We start from the raw sequence: 23,105 nt of genomic DNA on the forward strand, positions 1-23,105 counted from the left end.
AATTTTTGTTGATCTTAGGGACTAGGAGAACTTCCTTTAACTTTGGACCTGTTCCAAATATGTTTCCAACATGTGTAATGTCTAATTTTGATCCATTCCTAATAATTATTTTGTTTGGTTCAGTGTTTTGTTTAAGATCAGTTAGGATACCTGAGTAATGTGTCATTTGGCTTCTTGCTCCTGAGTCCACATGCAAGGTGTCATCAGTAGTGTTTTATAGATTAGTAGTAGTCAATGCTTGTGGTAGCTCATCTGTTGTCTTGGTAAGATTAGTCTCACCTGTAAAAACACTTAAGAGTAGTATGGTTATTCCTACCACAAATTTGACACGCATCATTATTTTCTCTTTCATGACTTTCACCTAAAGGAATGTTTTGAGGACCTGGTCCATTTCTGGTGTTATAAGGACATGTTCCTTGTCTAGCAGACTTGAAGCATCTTTCTCTTGAATTGAAGTTATTGTTTCCTCTTCTTTGAGAGTAGTTTCCTCTTCCCCTGCCTCTTTGGGCAGAGAATGTCATGTTATGGTTTTATTGAGGCACTTTTTCTTTATCCTCCCTCATATCAAGACCCCTGAGAGCATGAACAAACTGATTAAGAGTAGGATATGGTGTTTTACATAACATGACAGTGCTGAAGGTCTTGTAAATATGACCTATACCTCTAGCAAAATTAATCACTTTTGTTATCTTCATCTACAGGCTTGTGAATGGTTGCTAGACCGTCACATATGCCTTTAAATTCCTTAATGTATTCGTCAATTGTTTTGGTTCCTAGCCTCACACTTTGAAGTTGTTGCTTGAGATGGAACTGCTTATCTTTAGTTGCTTGAAGATATGTTTCTTCCAAGCATTTCCACATCTTCTTGGCAGTTCATCAGCCTACAATCAGGTACATGTTTTCTTTTATCAAGGTGCCTGAAATCCAACTCCTTAGTAACACATCCTTCTCCTTCCAGTCATCAACAATGTTTTTGTCTTCAACACTCTTCTCGCCTATTACAATTTTCTCAGTAGTCTTCCAAGTGGAACAGGTCGCTTAACGTGGTTCTGTGATGAATTCGGTTAATCTCATCACTTGAATCAACTGAGTCATTTGTGTCCTTCATAAAAGATAGTTCATTAGCTTAAGTTTAATGGAGTAGGACGAAATAAAATGATGAAGTGAAGAGGTCGAAAGAGTGTTGGTAGAAGGGGTCATTGTGGTTTGATAAACTTGGTTGTTTTTTTATTATGATCTAATATGTTAAAAAGTGGAAAAGCTTTATTGCTCTGATACCATGTCGAAATCTCACGAAAGTATGTAGAAATCAAGGATGTATTGATTATTATAATGTTGAGTTACAATCTCCTTATATCGGAGAAGAGTCTTATTCTAGTTATACTAGGAGTCCTTGTACAATACAAATAATTACATGAGTAGTATTGTATTACAAATCAAATACATTATCCTAGTTGACTCCTATAATATTCAATAGCTTAGTCGTACGTAACATAAGATTTAGTAGTCTAATCCTAGTACGGCTCTAACTTTAACTCGTCACTCTGCTTCGATGGATCTGTTCCTTTGAAGTGTTCTATCAGTCGTCAAGCTTGCTTCAACAGTTAGTACACATAATTGATAAATGAACTCAGTGAAGGCTCAATCTAGATAGTGTCTTGAAAATAAAAATAAGTTGGAGGCCGAAATTTTAATTATATTTTATTGTTATGTGAGATTGAAATTATTTATTTCTTTTTTCATAAAAATAATTTTATTTTTATGATCGTAAACTAAAATATATTTACACCAAAATATATTTTTAATCTTCTGGACTTAAACTTATCATGTGGAAGTTAAATATAAAATTGATCCATATGAAAGAGTTCCATACAAATTAAAACATTCTTTGTTTTTGCTACAAAAAGCTTAAGATAATTTTATTGTTACTAAAGTTAGGCCTTTCAATTTTGGGGACCTAAGGCATATGCCTCATCTTTAAAGGGATTGAGTCACCCTCTGAAGAAACCCTAATTAAAACAACAATAACAACATGAATAAAAAAAATTTCATAAAAAAGAACTATAGTATACTCCAATGATGGGTGTATCTAAATTCACGGTGTAATGATAGAAACAAAATTAAGTTATTTCAAACTTGTTTCCTCTTAAGATTGTAGTTTTTACAAAAAATACACTATTAAGAAAAAAGGTTACATTTGCCTCCTATTATGCACCTTTTCTTTTAATCTTATATTTGTGACATGTTTGTTTGTTGTTCGTGTAGCGTGTACTTTGACCTTACCTATCGTACTTTTGTTTACTTTTTACAGATTGTCATATCTCCAGATGAACAAGGACTTAGTTTACCTTCTCCTGATCGACTTAGCAACCTTAACATTTATTTAATCGATGACATTCTAAGTAGGTTGTCTTTTCGAGATGTTTTTAGAGTTAGTACACTTTCGAAGGACTGGCAATATACTTGCTGGAGAATTCCACATGTGAAGTTTGATCAAACAGTGTGGAAAACACCAGAGTACTTGACGTCCCCTACCATTGGATTTATTCCAATTCTTGAGAGTTTCCTCAAGTTTCATAGAGGCATAATATTGAAGATCACCCTCAATATTACTAGTCTAATAATGTGTCCTGATGTTAATCGTTTGATTTTTTCCCTCGACACTGATCATCTTCAACATTTTGTCCTTAAACTTCCATTTACTTATCCTCCATATAGGTTGCCTAACTTCTTTTTTAATTGTTCAGCATTGAGGCATTTGTATCTCAAGGAATGTGAAATACAAGTTCCATGTTTCTTTAAGGGATTTAATAAGTTGATTAGGCTAATATTGAAATCTGTCACGTTATCTTCTGATACGTTTGAAAGTTTGATCTCTAATTGCCCGTTGCTTGAGGATTTGGTGCTAAAAGACATAGACAATCTGTACCCCATGAGTATTAATACTCCGAAGCTAAGGTCATTTGTCTTTCGTGGCGATATACAATTGATACATCTTGAAAATGTCCCTGTTCTTTCCAATGTTCTGTATGTGCCTAGAGAATTAGTTCTACAGGACGAAGATGATTTTGTCAAAAATTTTTCGTCTATTCCTGCTGTCGAGTGTTTCAGCTGGGATTTTTTTGAGGTAATGTTACTTCATTTTACTTAATGGTAATGGAATTTTATGTGTACTTTTTTTTAGACTTTGATTCATCCTGATTTTTGTCATTTTATTCATAGGTCGATAATGGATAAACTGAAGTTATACCAACAAGGCTTCCATCAGCTCTTAACTGTCTGAAACGCCTATTCATGTCTTGGATTACTCTTGGAGAGTTTTTTGAGCTTTCGTTTGCTCTTTGCATAATACGAAGCTCTCCAAATTTGGAAGAAATTGAAATCAAGGTTGTCACTAATGTTTATTTTTCTCTCTATCTTTTCCATGTTTTTATATTCGTATGTAATGACTTGATGGTTTTTTTTTTCTTGATTTTTCTTAGGAATGTATCCTTAGTGATGGAGATTATTTCGAATCTGTGCCCCAGGAGGTTGTTGATGAGATTCCTGCAAGCTTTTCGGATATCACATTTAATCATCTGCGGACAGTTAAGTTTTATGATGTACTATTAGAAGAGGTTGAAATGCAGCTTATCAAGGTCTTATTGGAAAAGTCTCCAGCACTGGTGAAAATGTTAATCAAGCCTCGTCAAATGGAAACTAACAAATCTCTCAATGTACTCGCGGAGATAACAAAGTTTCAACGGGCATCATCTAAAGTAGAAGTTGTGTATCTTGTTGATTAGTATTGTTATCACAATCCTTCTTAATCTTTGGCTAAAATATTTTGGAAGTACAAACAGAAACGAGACGTTTGGTTGATGGAGTAGCATGGCTGTGTTTTGCCTTTGCTTTAAGGTACTATAAAGATTTTATCTGCTTGGAAACATAGAATTGTGAACCTGGATGAATGTTTTGAATACTCTGTTTGGGAACAGAGATGGTTTTTCATTTCATTCTTGTTATTGATTTAAGACTTTGGTTGTTTATTTTGAAGTTATGGTGTGTGTTAGCAGAACTAACAAAGATTTTGCATGACAATATTGTTATTGATCCATCTATGAAATAAGACATGGCTTTGGAAGTTGGAACTGTCACGAACTAATTCAGATAGAACATGAAAAACACATGATGATTTACATATAAAACTCGCAAAAGGAAAAAGAATAGTTTAAATGTGTCTTGATTATCATTTCCTTAATTTTTTCTTGTACTATATATATTCTCTCTATTTTAATATATGTGATGCATCTTAAATAAGATATATTACATACTTTAACATTTAAGATGACCGTATGATATACGAAATATTTAAACGAGAAATTGTATATTACTTGGGAGTTAATATATATACTCTTAGAATCATTAAGAAAAACGAAAAAAAGAAGTTTTAGTTGTTAAATACGAAATCAAATTTGCTCTTTATTTCAAATGAGGGGGCACAAAGGTCGATTTGATTTACATTTTAATTAGAAAAACCCTAAACTAACTATTTTATTTAATTAGTTCTAAAAACTAAATCAAATCATATAAAGTTGGATTTTTTTAGTTTCGACTGTAGTCTATTCTTTTGATTTATTTTATATTTTTTTATAATTACACGGTGATTGAAAAAGAGATCAAATATATTTTCAAATTTTTTGAAAAATAATAAAATTCACATGAATAGAAAATACTTTCAACGTTCATTACAAAATAAATTGTTAAGTTCTAAATCGAAACTATAACACTAAAATTGTAACTTTCATCCTTATACAAAATAAAATATTTTCAAAAGCTTGTCTCTTCAGGTTCTTCCAACACCTCCATTTGAGAAGACAAAGAGAGCAGAGTGCTTCACATTCATCCTCTCTCAGGTTCTTCTTCTTCTCTGTTTCTTTAACTTATTGTTTTCTTCATAGTTAAAACAAACTCTCTTCGTTTATGGTTCTTGTTCTATAGAATATTGATATCAAGATTGCATTTTTATTGTTTAGGTATGCTTTAATATGATGAAATTGAAGTGGTGTTTGGTTAAAACATGATGGAGTTAATGTTTTTCAAGGACATGGTGTGTTGGTAGGTGTAGATCTATCATGGATGTGTTTCAGTAGTGGCGGAATTAGGATTTTCACTAGGTTGAAATGGGAATAATATGTTTTTAAGTTTTGGATAGCTGAAGCAGCACTTATTTTACTTGGATTTGATACACTTGAGCTTTTGGTCTTTTGGAAACTATCTCTTTATCAGTTCACGAGTAAACTATGTAGTGTGTACTCTAACCGGACAATTTCGAGATTCCTTACATATTGTGGTCTTGTTTATTTTCTGCAGATTCTTGTTGTAGTAGTCATTTGATGTTATGCTTCCAAATGGGAAAAAACAACTTTTACCTCCGCGATGTACTTAGCAACCTTTCTGATAGTGTAATTGATTACATTCTAACGAGGTTGCCTTTACGAAATGTTGTGAGGACAAGCATCTTATCAAGGAAATGGAGATATAATTGGCATAGAGTTCCGCAACTGAAATTTGATCAAACACTTTAGAAAACAACAGAGGACTTGATATCACTTGATATATTTCCTCTCTAGGAATGGCATTCAACATCTTGTCCTTAAACCTCCATTTAGGAGTAAACCATATGAATTGCCTTCTGCATTTTTCACATGTTCACAATTGAGGCATCTGTTTCTCAAGGACTGTCTAATACGTCCTCATCCGGTCTTTGAGGGATTTGATTGGTTAATTAGCTTTGAACTAATTGAAGTCAATATTTCTTCTGAATTACTTGGAAGTGTAATCTCACATTGCCCATTGCTTGAGCATTTGGTGTTGCAACATGATGCGATCACAAAATCACATTTAAATTAGTGCTCCCAAGCTGAGGTCAATTATCTTCACTGGCAATATAAAGTTTTTACATTTAAAGATTGTCCCTGTTCTTTCCAAAGTTTCATATGAGCCTGCAGAATTTTCGGTAGGGGTAGAACATGATGTTGACAAGATTTTTGAGTCTATTCCTGCTCTCGAGAATCTCTGCAGGAATCACGAGTATGTTCAGGTAATATAGCTTCATAACTTGCATTTTCATAACTTTGAGTCATCCTGATTTTCAACATTTTCTTCCTAGGACGTGTATATTGGACCGGCTCCCTTATGCTCTTTTCTATCTTAAATGCCTTCACATATCTTGCATTAATCTAGGAGTATTCTTTGATCTTTCGTTTGCTCTTTGCTTGATAAGAAGCTCTCCGAATTTAGAAGAAATTGAAATCGAGGTTGTTAATGATGTTTACTTTTCTTTCTCTTTTTCGTATGCATTGACTTTCTTATGATCTTCAATTTTAAATCAAGGATGATTATTTTTCTTAATCTTTCTTAGAAGTATTTTGAACATGCGCGTCGGGAGGCTGTTAATGATATTCCTGAAAGTTTCTCGGATATGACATTTAATTACCTGAGGACAGTAAAGATTTATGATGTAACAGGAGTAGCAGCTGAAATGCAACTTATCAAGGTTTTATAGGCCAAGTCTCCAACACTGGTCAGAATGATAACCAAGCCCTGTGAAACGGAAGATAAAGAATTTTTTGAAGTACTCGCTGAGGTGACAAAACTTCAGCTTACATCATCTAAAGCAGAAGTTGTGTATAGTGTAGATTAGAATCCATATTACAATCCTGATGATCTTAACTAGTCTTTAATCAGATCATAATCTTTTGCTAAAATGTTTGAAATCGTAAAAAGAATGTTGATACAGCAGTAAGGCTGTTATTTTGCATTTGCCACTGTGAAGACTATCAGTTTGTGAACATAAGTGAATCTGGATGTATGTTTTTGATTAATCTATTTCAATGTTTGTTCTTTGAATGATCTATAGGATGACACTTTGGTTTGTTATTGATCTTTTTAATATATTCATTGTGGTCCTCATGGTCATGGTGAATTGTTTTTTATTTGATATGATCATGACATGAGTTGAGCGTAAAAGGAATAGTGAGGATTCATATAGTCGATTTCAACTAGTTATTTTATGAGAGTCGACGACGTTGTTAAAACATTGTTCTGAATAGTGAGAAAGAATGAAATTCGATCAAATCTCTTGATCTTAATGGTTTAGTAAACAATACCCATTTTGAATGGAAAAGATAATCCCTTTCAACAACATTTTTCAATGAGAATTATGATATAATATACATTATAAGCTGAAATTGAATTCCAACAATATTATTCTTATAAGCTCAATGTTACAATTCCACATCCCGGAAAAATTATCACTAAAACAGGAAAAGGGAAAAAAAAGGGGTGGGGTGGGGGTGGGGTCAGTTGTTCATAAATCATTCTTTTTCCTATACAGTCAGAACATATCCCATTCGTTTATGTAGCTTCCGTATAATCATATATATACACGCTCAATCGAACCCTACCGCAGACAAAAAGTCTGGTATATAAGTTGAGAAGAGTAAAGGGGCGGGTCTATCATCCACTTAGTTATGAACCGTGCACTATTGTCCCTCGAGGACTTCTTGGTTATAAAAAAAACAAGCTCATTAACATACAACAATATTACTTGAGCATTCTATCTTAGATGCCCTTTTTTTGTTTCATCTAATTGACTATCTTTTATAACCTAAAGCAGAAGTTGTATATATTGTTGATTAGTATCATTATCACAATCCTTCTTAATCTTTAGCTAAAATGTTTTGGAAGTACAAACAGAAACGAGACGTTTGGTTGATGGAGTAGTAAGGCTGTATTTTGCCTTTTCTTTAAGGTACTAAAAAGATTTTATCTTCTTGGAAACATAGAATTGTGAATGTTTTGAATACTCTGTTTGGTAACAGAGATGGTTTTTACATTTCATGGTTGTTCTTAAATGAGGTATGATTTGAGACTTTGGTTGTTTATTTCGAAGTTATGTTGTGTGTTGAATTTTTATAGGGAGCTTGAAACATTGAGTGGAAACTTACTTTTTTGCTAGTATTTTTAGGCCCTATTCTTTTTTTATAATGGAAGGTAATTTTGTTCCTAAAATACCCTTGAAGTATTGGAAATGGTACAAAATAACCCTTCATCCATCTGTTGGCTCCAAAATACCCTTTTCACCCACCTATTGGGTCCAAAACACTCTTGTAATCCACCATTTGGTTCAAAATTGACCGTTAAATAAGTGGTCAATTTTGAACCAAAGATGGATGACAAGGGTATTTTTGAGCCAATAGGTGAATGAAAAGGGCATTTTGGATCCAATAGGCGGATGAAGGGTAATTTTGTACCATTTTCAATAATTCAAGGGTATTTTAGGCCTTTTTCCGTATAAAAAATAATAAATAAAAACGATAAATTTTATTGATTTGGACTTTAAGAATTTTTTTCTGAAGGTTTACAAACTTGATTACATTTACAAAAATAAAAAAGGAATAATTTTAAGGATACATGAGATCAAAATGATTGGAAGAATTATATATTATAAAGTGAACAATTAATATAGGACTACGAAAAACTTTTTTTTCGAAATAACCTTGAAAAAAAGTAAATATCATATAAATTAAGGGGAAAAGAGAGTAAAAATTAATGTGATTGTTTATTTAGAGAAATTGGCAGGTATATTTAGTTAATAAAAATTTACTTTAATTTGTCCAATTCAGTTCACTTAATTTTTTTGCATGTGACATTTAATACCTTAATATAGTTAAATTTGATTTTATAGCCAGTTACAAATTCAATTTTCTGATTTTATAACTTATTTTAATTATAGGAAATCGTCATTTTTATGTATAGAAGATTTAGAAAATACCAAGAGATATCATTTGTTTTGTATTATAGACACAAAATTATATATAAATGTTAAAGTGTAACTTACATAAATAGTTATAGTCTTATGGTTATCAGATAAAAGTAGCTATAAGTATCATATTTTTAAAAAATATCTAAGTTTGTGAATGGATATATCCATATATATGTCGTTTTATTTTTAATAGAAAAACTTATTCTAATTATTTTCCCACTAAATAAGGTAAATTGGTTAATGTAACTGACAAGGCTTTTTTTCAGCCCTTAAATCCATTAATTCGGCATTTTAAATATGTAACTGATCACTACCTTTTATTATTCTTATCAGTTCAAAAATAAAAATTATGTATGCTCTTTATTCTTCAATTTCCTCCTAAGAAAAATACAATTAAATAGCTATCTCACAGTTTTGATCTGACGTTTCATAAAATAGAGCAAAGAGAATTGCTATGTACAATATAGCATTAACGGAATAGTGTTGAAGAAATAAACTTCGTATTCTGATTTATGACGGTATGTATATTAATGAAAGGTTTATTTTTTGTTAGAAAAATAATATTTTTCGTATTCAGTTGATTATGTATTCATTTATTTAAGTATATAATGTATGCATACTTTCGTATAGAATGTATAAATGAAATTATGTATTGATTATAGGTTGTACTGTCAACTGATTGCACTTATTTAGTAAGTGATGAAGGGAAGACTTATATCTTATGCTTGGAAAAGAAGACTTGTAGTTGCAATAGGTTTCAAGTTGACGAAATACTATGCGCACATGCGTAGAGGGTGTTGAACAAAAAAAATATTCTTCTAGATGAATATTGTTCACCATTTTACTTGCCAGAAACAATATTGAAAACATATGAAGTGCATGTATCCTCTTCCTAACAAAAGTGAATGGAATCTACTTGAACACACTGCTACTGAAGTTGTGTTGCCTACAAAATACAAGCGACATCCGGGAGGCCAAAGAAGCAAGAGAAGTCATTTAGCTATTTGAGTAAAAGGAAGTGTACTAATTCTTGTTGTACACATATTATAGGTGGTTCATGTCGAACTGCAATACGGAATGCATAGTACCTGATACATCCCGCTATAAAAGCATTCTTTAACTTAATTATCGTTATGTAGAATCAATGAATTAAAAAAATTATCTGCTTTTTAAAATATTTGTTTTATTTATTTTTTTCCTTAAATTATAAATTAACTTGAATGTTATCTCAATACTTAATTTGATACTATTAATATGTATTGATATATCCAAACTACTGATAATACATGCATATAGTTATACTTGATAATATATTGGTGAATACATAAATAAAACAATTATACTAGTGAAAAATTGATAAATATAATAGACAACCTATAAAAATACAAAAGGAACAATGTTCTTTGTATACAGTTACAGATTACTTTGGTGTATGATAAAAATCACATTAAAAACATGTAATAATGTAATTACTACCAACATTTATGATATGTTTATCACTTCTAAGAATGTAAGTATCCAAATTTATTTAAGCAATAACTCACAATAAATGAATATAGTAATACTTGTGTATATTTTGATATGAAAAAGACTCTAGCCTACATTTATACTATTGAATATATTGATAAAAAAAAATACACAACTGAACATATTGATTATCAAAAGTAGATATCCAAGAGTATATGTTTTTAGATGAACTGTACATTTATACAAATATACATTCATCTCTTCCTACCATTACATTGAATGCAATAACCCCAACAAAAAAGTTTAACAAAGTAGCTACCAAAACAGTAAAGCAACATGATCATATATCAATAGAAGAGTTGATAATGTTTGACAAAAAATAAAATATTAGTTTTAATCATAAGCATTAAATAGAAGTTAAATATGAAAACTAGCAAAAGAAACAAATAAATTCTAACAAGTTGACTATTTTCGATTTTTGCGGGTGGCCTGATCATTCTGGGTGGTGCCTCAATCTCACTAGCAGCCCCTTCTTCCTCCTTCTTCGCTGCATATTCTCACAATAGTGCGCCGATCTGATGCGGTGTAACTTAGAATCAAGATATTGAACTGAAAAATACTTTCACCTTCACTTAGGTACTCTGCAAATTCTAGCTAATATATTCGACAATCCCTGGTAAATCAGGAAAATACATTACTTATTAAATAAGATACTATTTTTTTAAGTATATTAAGAGAATGACAATACTTACTACAACCAACTTTAGAAAACATAATAACAACATAACTCTAAATACACTAGAAAGTATTAAAAAATGAAAAGGTATTCAAATACAACAGAAGATATTCAAAGTTTAATGAATATTCAATGATTATATGTATGTCACAATATACCATTTTAGAAGGTATATCCTCCACATAAACTTACTTGTTCAACTTACACTACGTTCATATGACTACATCTTACTATAATCATCTTCAAAAAATAGAATGACTACATATCAAATTTTTTCCATTCATAGTCAGCGATGTACCTTTTTTCCTCTTACAAGAACCACCCCTTTCTTATTCTTTCATCAGACTCAATGTTATAGGGTTATTCAAAGATTCTGATTTCTTCTGAATCTCCATTGCAACAATGGAGCATGAAATTTATGATTGCTTTTGTGCTATACACAATCAAACGAGAGCATTTCCAACAAATAATTATCGGGATAATTTGTGCCTATTGTGACCCTCTTGAGAGTATCCGATTCCGACATAACAATATTAATTACAAACTCCAACTTTAACCCTAATAATCTGCCAAAACGTATTGATGCGCATAGAATCAGACCTCTGAACCTTATGAAAGCCAAGCCAACTAACTTGGGGATTTAGTTGAGCTAGGAAAGGTTGGGTCCAGCCATGTAGGGCTCCTAAATGTGAAGATATACCCGAATGTGTCTTTACCGTACTTAAAAAGGGGAAATCTTAAGTTTGGAGGGTCTAGGGGTAAAATGGTCTTCTTCAAGGATAAGGGTGGTATCGTAATCACCCTAAATATATAATTAATTATTTGTTTAATAAGATGGAGATATATTTTTGGGAGAGAGGGCCGAAAATTGGCTCTTAGAGTGAAGTCTTGCTCCACCCGGGTTCGAACCTAGGTGGAAGCAATATATTAAATTTGTTTTAATTTAAGTTGATAAATTAATGCAATTAATTAATATTTATTATTTATTAGCTAATTTAAAATAAAAGGAAAATCAGATTTTTTATCATTTAATAAAAACCTTATTTGACTAAGTCCTAAACTAGACTTCTAAGCCTAATAAAACTCTCACTCTCTCACGTCTATCTCCTCAACATTCACGATCATTCTCTCTTCCCATTCACGTTTCTCTGCCAAATAACATTCAAGAACAGAAAATTTACCAAGGTTCTTCACACTTGAAGAACTCACACGAAAATATAAGAAAAACAAATGTTAATCAATAACGTAGACAAAGAGAATGTTTTCCGTCGAGTGGGGTGTTTAAATTTCGGTGTTGGACGTGTGTTTGGAGAAGTTTTTGGGCAGCAAGTCAAGGTTTGAATGCCAAAAAGGTATGGGTTCTCTTCTCTCTTGGTCCCTTTCCCAAGAGACCCCTAAGGTTCAGTATATTCAATCTGAAAACTAGGGTTGTTCCCCGTTGCATGTACCTGTCACTAGCTCCTAATGATTCATAGGTTGGATATGTTTGCTGGTAGATATTAGGCGTGTGTTGTGTTTTCGTGATGAATATGTTCATGTATGTGTGTTTGAAAACGTATGAAGGATCACCTATGTGATCCGAAACTATGTATATGTGTGTGCAATGTGAACCATGATTATGTGCCTCGGGTTTAAGGCTTTAAAATATGATGTTAGTTCTTTGTATTTCATGTACACGTGTTTATGTAAATCGTGATGTTCATAAGTGATGTAAAGATGCTGATTTGAGTGCAATTCTTTATCGAATGAAATCTTGAAAATTCACCTAAAGACCTCACTAAAAACTACTTAAAACGTCTAAACATTTAATGTTAAAGAAGTGAGAAAATAGGCTGCAAAAATTTCCAGCATCTTGTTAATGAGTTTCGGCCAACCGAAGGGAATTTTCATGCTATGAAAAAATGAATTAAAATATGTGAGATCACTGGGGATTGAACCCATGACCTCCCCATGTTAAAAATCAATTGAAATAAGATGACAAAAAGGGAATGTGGCATGTGGGATTCGAAATCGAGATCTTGGCATAATAAAAGATGCATAAGTCTTGTACCACATAATCTTAGGAAGTATGAATCACTTAAACGAACTATGTATGAAGCTTCATGTCTTGTATGTATGAAGCCTCATGGTTTGTATGTATGAGAGTGTAAAGTTAATGAAGAGACCAGTCTCTATGAACACTATAATGAAAGTATTGAGATCAATATACACTTAATACTAATGATGAGATGAGAAATCATCTATTGAGCTATGATGTCCTCATACTAGAAGTCAGCTTCCATAACGTCTGAGTTGAATGTAAAGAAACTTTATACTGATCACCGATAGCTTCATAATTTTCATAACTTTGAGTCATCCTGATTTTCGACATTTTCTTCCTAGGACGTGTATATTGGATCAGCTCCCTTATGCTCTTTTCTGTATTAAATGCCTTCACATATCTTGCATTAATCTAGGAGTATTCTTTGATCTATAGTTTTCTCTTTGCTTGATAAGAAGCTCTCCAAACTTAGAAGAAATTGAAATCCAGGTTGTTAATGATGTTTACTTTTCTCTCTCTTTTTTGTATGCATTGACTTTCTTATGATCTTCAATTTTAAATCAAGGCTGATTGTTTTTCTTAATCTTTCTTAGAACTATTTTGAACATGCGCGCCGGGAGGCTGTTGATGATATTCCTGAAAGTTTCTCGGATATGACATTTAATCACCTGAGGACAGTAAAGATTTATGATGTAACAGGAGTAGCAGCTGAAATGCAGCTTATCAAGGTTTTATTGGTCAAGTCTCCAACATTGGTCAGAATGATAACCAAGCCCTTGAAACGGAAGATAAAGAATCTTTTAAAGTACTCGCTGAGGTAACAAAATTTCAGCGTACATCATCTAAAGCAGAAGTTGTGTATAGTGTAGATTAGAATCCATATTACGATCCTGTTTGATATAACTAGTCTTTAATCAGATCATAATCTTTTGCTAAAATGTTTAAATCGTAAAAAGAATGTTGATACAGCAGTAATGCTGTTATTTTGCATTTGCCACCGTGAAGACCATCAGTTTGTGAACATAAGTGAATCTGGATGTATGTTTTTGATTAATCTATTTCAATGTCTGTTCTTTGAATGATCTATGGGATGACGCTTTGGTTGGTTATTGATCTTTTTAATATATTCATTGTGGTCCTCATGGTCATTGTGCATTGTTTTTTATTTGATATGAACATGACATGAGTTGAGCGTAAAAGGGATAGTGAGGATTCATATAGTCAATTTCAACTAGTTGTTTTATGAGAGTCGACGACGTTGTTAAAACATTGTTCTGAATAGTGAGAAAGAATGAAATTCGATCAAATCCCTTGATCTCAATGGTTAATAAACAATACCCCTTTTGAATGGAAAATATAATCCCTTTCAGCAACATTTTTCAATGAGAATTATGGTACAATATACATTATAAGCTGAAATTGAATTTCAACAATATTATTCTTACAAGTTCAATGTTACAATTCCACACCCCAGAAAAAATATCACTAAAAACAGGAAAAGGGAAAAAAAAGGGGGGTGGGGGTGGGGGTGGGGTCATTTGTTCATAAATCAGTCTTTTCCAATATAGTCAAAACATATCCCATTCCTTTATGTAGCTTCCATATAATCATATATATACAAGCTCAATCGAACCCTACCGCAGACAAAAAGGCTGGTATATAAGTGGAGAAGAGTAAAGGGGCGGGTCTATCATCCACTGAGTTATGAACAGTGCACTATTGACCCTCGAGGACTTCTTGGTTATCAAAAAAACAAAAAAAGAACTCAATAACATACAACAATTTTACTTGAGAATTCTATCTTAGATGCCCTTTTTTTTGTTTCATCTAATTGACTATCTTTTATAATCTGAAATAGAAGTTGTGTATCTTGTTAATTAGTATCGTTATCACAATCCTTCTTAATCTTTAGCTAAAATGTTTTGGAAGTACAAACAGAAACGAGACCTTTGGTTGATGGAGTAGTAAGGCTGTGTTTTGCCTTTTCTTTAAGGTACTAAAAAGATTTTATCTGCTTGGAAACATAGAATTGTGAATGTTTTGAATACTCTGTTTGGTAACAGAGATGGTTTTTATATTTCATGGTTGTTCTTAAATGATGTATGATTTGAGACTTTGGTTGTTTATTTCGAAGTTATGTTGTGTGTTGAATTTTCTTAGGGATCTTGAAACATTGAGTGGAAACTTACTTTTTGGCTAGTATTTTAGGCCCTTTTCTTTTTTTTTATAATGAAGGGTAATTTTGTACCTAAAATACCCTTGAAGTATTGGAAATGGTACAAAATTACCCTTCATCCATCTGTTGGCTCCAAAATACCCTTTTCACCCACATATTGGGTCCAAAAAAATCCTTGTCATCCATCTTTTGGTTCAAAATTGACCATTAAATAAGTGGTCAATTTTGAACCCAAAGGTGAATGAAAAGTGCAATTTGGAGCAATAGGCGGATGAAGGATAATTTTGTAACATTTTCAATAATTCAAGGGTATTTTAGGCCCTTTCCGTATAAAAAATCATAAATAAAAACGATAAATTTATTGATTTGGACTTAAAGAATTTTTTTCTGAAGGTTTACAAACTTTATTATATTTACAAAAATAAAAAAGGAATAATTTTAAGGATAAATGAGATCAAAATGATTGGAAGAATTATATATTTATAAAGTGAACAATTAATATTGGACTACGAAAAGCTTTATTTTCGAAATAACCTTAAAAAAAGTAATATCACATAAATTAAGGGGAAAAGAGAGAAAATTAATGTTAATATCACATAAATTAAGGGGAAAAGAGAGAAAAATAATGTGATTGTTTATTTAGAGAAATTGGAAGGTATATTTTGTTACAAAAAAATTACTTTGTTCTGTCCAATTAAGTCCACTTAAATTTTTTTGCATGTGACATTTAATACCTTAAAATAGTTAAATTTGATTATATAGCCAGTTACAAATTCAATTTTCTGATTTTATAACTTATTTTAATTTTAGAAAATTGTCATTTTTATGTATAAGAGATCTAGAAAATACCAAGAGATATCATTTGTTTTGTTATTATAGACACAAAATTCCTACATTTTAACCACTTTTTATGTAAGGGCGAATCTAGAAGGCATGAAGGTATATTCATTTGAAATTTCTTGTAAAAAAATTTATATGATATATATAAGAGTTTTTTCAGTGTTTATATAAAAATTTTAAAGTGTAACTTACATAAATAGTTATGGTCTTAGGGTTATCAGATAAAAGTAGCTATAAGTATCATATTTTTAAAAAATATCCAAAGTTTGTGAATGGCTATATCCATATATATGTCTTTTTATTTTTAATAGAAAAACTTATTCTAATTAATTTCCCACTAAATAAGGTAAATTGGTTAATTTAACTGACAAGGCTTTTTTTAGCCCTTAAATCCATTAATTCGTCATTTTAAATATGTAACTGATCACTACCTTTTAGTATTCATATCAGTTCAAAAATAAAAATTATGTATGCTCTTATTATTCAATTGCCTCCTAAGAAAAATACAATTAAATAGCTATGATCACAATTTTGATCCGACGTTTCATAAAATAGAGCGAAGAGAATTGCTATGTAGAATATAGCATTAACGGAATAATGTTGAAGAAATAAACTTCGTTTTTTATTTATGACGGTATGTATATTAATGAAAGGTTTATGTTTTGTGAGAAAAATAATATTTTTCGTATTGAGTTGATTTTGTATTCAGTTATTCTAAGTATTTAATGTATGTATACTTTCGTATAGAATGTATAAATGAAATTATGTATTGATTATAGGTTGTGATGTCAATTGATTGCATTTATTTAGTAAGTGATGAAGGGAAGACTTATATATTATGCTTGGAAAAGAAGACTTGTAGTTGCAATAGGTTTCAAGTTGACGGAATACCATGCGTACATGCTTTTTGAAATTATCTGCTTTTTGAAATATTTGTTTTTTTATTTGCTTTCTTAAATTATAAATTAACTTGAATGTTATCTCAATATTTAATTTGATACTATTAATATGTATTGACATATCAAAACTACTGATAATACGTGCATATAGTTATATTTGATAATATGTTGGTGAATACATATATAAAACAATTATACTAGTGAAAAATTGATAAATATAATAGACAACCTATAAAATACAAAAGGAACAATGTTCTTTGTATACACTTACAGATTACTTTGGTGTATGATAAAAATCACTTTAAAAACATGTAATAATGTAATTACTACCAACATTTATGATATGTTTATCACTTCTAAGAATGTAAGTATCCAAATTTCTTTAAGCAATAACTCACAATAAATGAATATAGTAATACTTGTGTATATTTTGATATGAAAAAGACTCTAGCATACATTTATACTATTGAATATATTGATAAAAAAATACACAACTGAACATATTGATTATCAAAAGTAGATTTCCAAGATTATATATTTTTAGATGAACTGTACATTTACACAAACATACATTCATCTCTTCCTACCACTACATTGAATGCAATAACCCCAAGAAATAAGTTTAGCAAAGTAGCTACCAAAATTGTAAAGCAACATCATCATATATCAATAGAAGAGTTGATAATGTTTGACAAAAAATAAAACATTAGTTTTAATCATAAGCATTAAATAGAAGTTAAAAATGAAAACTAGCAAAAGAAACTAATAAATTCTAACAAGTTGACAATTCGATTTTTGCGGGTGGCCTGATCATTCTGGGTGGTGCCTCAATCTCGCTAGCAGCCCCTTCTTTCTCCTTCTTCGCTGCATATTCTCACAATAGTGCGCCGTATCTGATGCGGTGTAACTTAGAATCAAGATATTGAACTGAAATACTTTCACCTTCACTTAGGTACTCTGCAAATGCTAGCTAATATATCCGACAATCCCTGATAGATCAGGAAAATACATTACTTATTAAATAAGATACTTTTTTTAAGTATATTAAGAGAATGACAGTACTTACTACAACCAACTTTAGAAAACATAATAACAACATAACTCTAAATACACTAGAAAGTATTCAAAAATTAAAAGGTATTCAAATACAACAGTAGATATTCAAAGTGTAATGACACACTATAAATATTCAATGATTATATGTATGTCACAATATACCAATTTACAAGAACCACCTCTTTCTTATTCTTCCATCAGACTCAATGTTATAGGGTTATTCAAAGATTCTGATTTCTTCTGAATCTCCATTGCAACAATGGAGCATGGAATTTGTGATTGCTTTTTTGCTATACACAATCAAACGAGAGCATTTCCAACAAATAATTATCGGGATAATTTGTGCCTCTTGTGACCCTCTTGATAGTATCCAATTCCGACATAACAATATTAAATAAAAACTCCAACTTTAACCCTAATAATCTTCCAAAATGTAAATGTAACAACCCTAAATATGGCTATGCTAAATAATGTTTCATGTATCTAGAACGCCTACGATTAGACCGGGTTCACACGGATTGATGCGCGTAGAATCAGACCTCTGAACCCTTACGATAGCCAAGCCAACTTCTTGGGGAGTTAGTTGAGCTAGGAAAGGTTGGGTCCAGCCATGTAAGGCTCCTAAATGTGAAGATTTACCCGGATGAGTCTTTACCGGACTTAAAAAGGGAAAATCTTAAGTTTGGAGGGTCTAGGGGTAAAATGGTCTTTCTCAAGGCTAAGAGTGGTATCGTAATTACTCCAAATATATAATTAATTATTTAATTAATAAGGTTGAGGGGTATTTTGGGGAGAGAGGGCCGAAAATTGGCTCTTAGAGTGAAGTCTTGCTCCACCCGGGTTTGAACCTAGGTGGAAGCAATATATCAAATTTATTTTAATTTAAGTTGGTAAATTAATGTAATTAATTGATATTTATTATTCATTAGCTAATTTAAAATAAAATGAAAATCAGATTTTTTATAATTTAATAAAAACGTTATTGGACTAAGTCCTAAACTAGACTTGTAAGCCTAATAAAACTCTCACTCTCTCACGTCTATGTCCTCAACATTCATGATCATTCTCTCTTCCCATTCACGTTTGTCTATGCCAAATAACATTCAAGAACAAAAAATTTACCAAGGTTCTTCACACTTGAAGAACTCACACGAAAATATAAGAAAAACAAACGTTAATCATTAACGTAGGCAAAGAGAATGTTTTCCGTCGAATGGGGTGTTGAACTTTCGGTGTTCGACGTGTGTTTGGAAAAGTTTCTGGGAAGCAAGTCGAGGTTTGAATGCCAAAAAAGTATGGGTTGTTTTCTCTCTTTGTCCCTTTCCCAAGAGACCCCTAAGGTTCAGTATATTCTATCCGAAAACTAGGGTTGTTCCCCGTTGCATGTCCCTGTCACTAGCCCCTAATGATTCGTAGGTTGGATATGTTTGCTGGCAGATATTAGGCGTGTGTTGTGTTTTCAAGATGAATATGTTCATGTATGTGTGTTTGAAATCGTATGAATGATCACCTATGTGATCCGAAACTATGTATACGTGTGTGCAATGTGAACCATGATTATGTGCCTCGGGTTTAAGGCTCTAAAATGTGATGTTAGTTCTTTGTATTTCATGTACACATGTTTATGTAAATCGTGATGTTCATAAGTGATGTAAAGATTCTGATTTGAGTGCAATTCTTTATCGAATGAAATCATCAAAATGCACCTAAAGAACTCACTAAAAACTACATAAAACGTCTAAACATTTAATGTTAAAGAAGTGAGAAAATAGGCTGCAAAAATTTCCAGCATCTTGTTAATGAGTTTCAGCCAAACTAAGGGGATTTTCATGCTATGAAAAAATGAATTAAAATATGTGATATCAATGGGGTTTGAACCCATGACCTCCCCATGTTAAAAATCAATGAAATAATATGAGATAAAGGGAATGTGGCATGTGGGATTCGAACCCATGACCTTTGCTGGAAAATGAATTATGAAAATAAGAAATGAGAGGAGTGGGATTCGAACCCATCACCTCTTAGTCAACTTAAAAATTAAAAGAAAAATAAAGGGTGAGGCGTGTGGGAATCGAACCCACGACCTATAGGCAGAACCAAGGGAAATTAAAGAGAAGAAATTAAAGTGGGGTTGTGGGGGTTCGAACCCACACCCCCTCAGCCAAAGAAGGGAAATTAAACGAATTGGAAACTAAAAGTAAATGAAGTTGTGGGGGTTCGATCCCACATCCTCTCAGTCCCATTGAGTGAAAAATGAAGAGAAAAATTTAGGGAAAAATAAAATGAAGGCGTGTTGGGGCTCGATCTTGGGTCCCCAAGCCGCATGGATAAAATCAAAATGAATAATAAAATGTAAGTGTTGTCCAAGGGATTCGAAACCGGGTTCCCTTGTCCAAATCCCGTATTGATACTAAGTCATATGTGAATTAAATATTCAAGAATAATGTTGCATGCTTAGATCGAAATCGAAATCTTGGCATAATACAAGATCCATAAGTCTTGTATCACATAATCTTAGGAAGTATGAATCACTTAAACAAACTATGTATGAAGCCTCATGGCTTGTATGTATAGACTCATAAGTCTAGCATACGTTTAAAAATAAGTGAACTAAGATGTATGAACAATGAAATGATGAAATGAACAATGAAATGATGAAACGAACGATGAAATGAACAATGAAATGATGAAACCCTAAAAGGGTTAAGTAAGAGTGTAAAACAAACTAAATGGCCAAGTGCATTGGCATATGATGAAATGAACATTCACGTAAAAAGGGTTCAGCATTATGAAGTGCAAACGTGCTAATGTTAATGAATGTGGTGACAACATCATATGAGGCTAATGTAAAAGATGAGAGCAATCTCAAATGAGCCTAAGTAAATGTTACCAAAATGTACTCACCTATGAGAGTGTAAAGTTGATGAAGAGACCAGTCTCCATGAACACTATAATGAAAGTATTGAGATCAATATACACTTAATACTAATGATGAGATGAGAAATCATCTATTGAGGTATGATGTCCTCATACTAGAAGCCAGCTTCCATGACGTATGAGTTGAATGTAATGGAACTTTATACTGAGCACCGATAGACTAGCTATGAGCGGTGATGCCTTCTTTCGGGAAGGGCGGAGGTTCACGTCACTCTCATAAGATGAGATTGTTCGGCATGCCGGGTATGGGTCTCCTTATATCTCCTAGTCTTTGAACCTATACTGCCAATATAGGGATCTGGTGGGGTTCAATTCCTATGTACGCTAGCATGTTTTGGGTCACTTTGGCCGGTGATTCCACCTCTTTTGGGTGTGGGGGAGACACTGGATTTCATGATGCTCACATGATCTACATCGATTAAAGTTAAAGTTTCCAGTGAATGAATGAGGTCAGCCTAAAATGATGCACATAATGAAATGATGATACCAAAGGTGTTAGGATAGGATGATCAAGAGGTGAGCTAAACTTAAGTAATGACACTAGGTCATTCTTGATCATTGCACAGCGAACCTGTTAGAAGTCTTAAACTACATTCTAGGTATAGCTGGTGTTTACACTAGCGTATGAAAGAAATGAAATGAAGCACGTATGAATGAATGAAGCAGATTCTGTGTTTGCTAAAAAAGGCTCCCCTTAGTTGAGGTCCCATATGTTTAGCCATCATTTTGGGAAGTCTTGATGTCAAGTCCATGATTCCAAGGTCTCATGGCATATGAACGAATGATATGAAAAGTTTGTTATGTGCTATATGCAATATGTTATGTGCTATGTGCAAGATGTTATGTGCTGTGAGCAATATAATAAGTATGATGATGCATGTTACTCTCATAGCATGACTTTCCTAATTCAAATTTGGAAAGCTCACTCACTTTCCTAATCCAAATTTGGAAAACTCACTAACTTTCCTAGTCCCAATTTGGCAAGTCCACTGACTTGACTTTCCATAATCATGTTGTTAGGAAAGAGTTATTCTTACTCATGCATATCTTTGGTGTGTGCTTTCATATAACCATACTTAGTACAAGTGTGTACTAATCCTATACAACTCTATATTTCTAGGTGCAGGTACGAGTGGACGCTAGAGCTTACATGTTGACGTTGCAGCTATCCGGACGTGGAGCTTTCATCCGGACTTGGTAGATACTCATGCTTTCGAGGATGTCTACCGTTATTATCTAGCTTATATGTAAGCCTTAGCTAGCGGAGAATGTTCCACTAGTGTTTCTTTCCACTTTCATTTCACACTTTGTATTGGTGCCGTTTTTGCAAGAATACATATAATGCAATTGTGATCTGTTTTTTTCATTTTATTATATATATATTAGATGGTTGATTTGTGAACGCCTATGATGTTAAGTTTAAAATGTTTAACATGAAATAAGAAATCAAAAAGTTCAATTTTTTTCCTTAAATTAACCTATTTGAAGTAAGAATGAAGTATGTAGGCTTGTCTGCGACCTCTGAGAGGTCAACGACGCCGATCTCGTCTAAGGTCTAGATTCCGATCGTGACAGTAAAATAATATAAAACATTCAAAGAAAAAAAGAGGGAAAATGGGAATTAGAAGATATCGTCGAAACTCAGTCACAATTAAACATTGAAGAACAAGCAAACTTGTTGATTGTGAGGATTTGATGAGCGAAGAGTCCGTAATTTTAAGGATCCTACTAGGAGATGGAGTTGATTTAGGAGTAATAGAATTGATTTGGGGATAAAGAATTTAAATTAGGGATAATGAAAGAATGCTGACAAAAGTGAAAATAGGGAAGAGAAAGTGTGAAAAGTGTGAAAAAGTAAATTTTATGTGTGTAAATTACATTTTGCTATTTATTAATTAAATATACCTATAAAATATAAATAAATCATAGTGTAGCCATATTATTTTATTATTGATATTTAGTTTGACATTTTCGGTAGTATTTCCAATTTTAAATTACTCAACATAAATTGTTTTGTACATGGTAAGGTGTTTAAATTTCACTTATTTAATTACCATTTTTTTTGAAGACCGTGGAAAAGTTAGAGCCTTTGTAGAGGTATGAAATTTTTATACATATTCATAATATATTTTTATCAATAACGT

General features: G+C 32.1%; 2 pseudogenes; both read left to right on the forward strand.

The window, feature by feature from the left end:
* The first annotated feature begins 804 nt into the window (after positions 1 to 804).
* Positions 805 to 3,785, forward strand: LOC114077329 (annotated as a pseudogene).
* Positions 3,786 to 5,390: 1,605 nt separating this feature from the next.
* LOC114077330 lies at positions 5,391 to 14,056 on the forward strand (annotated as a pseudogene).
* Positions 14,057 to 23,105: the final 9,049 nt, after the last annotated feature.

Source organism: Solanum pennellii, chromosome 5 (assembly GCF_001406875.1).
Source record: "Solanum pennellii chromosome 5, SPENNV200".
Lineage (NCBI taxonomy): Eukaryota > Viridiplantae > Streptophyta > Magnoliopsida > Solanales > Solanaceae > Solanum > Solanum pennellii.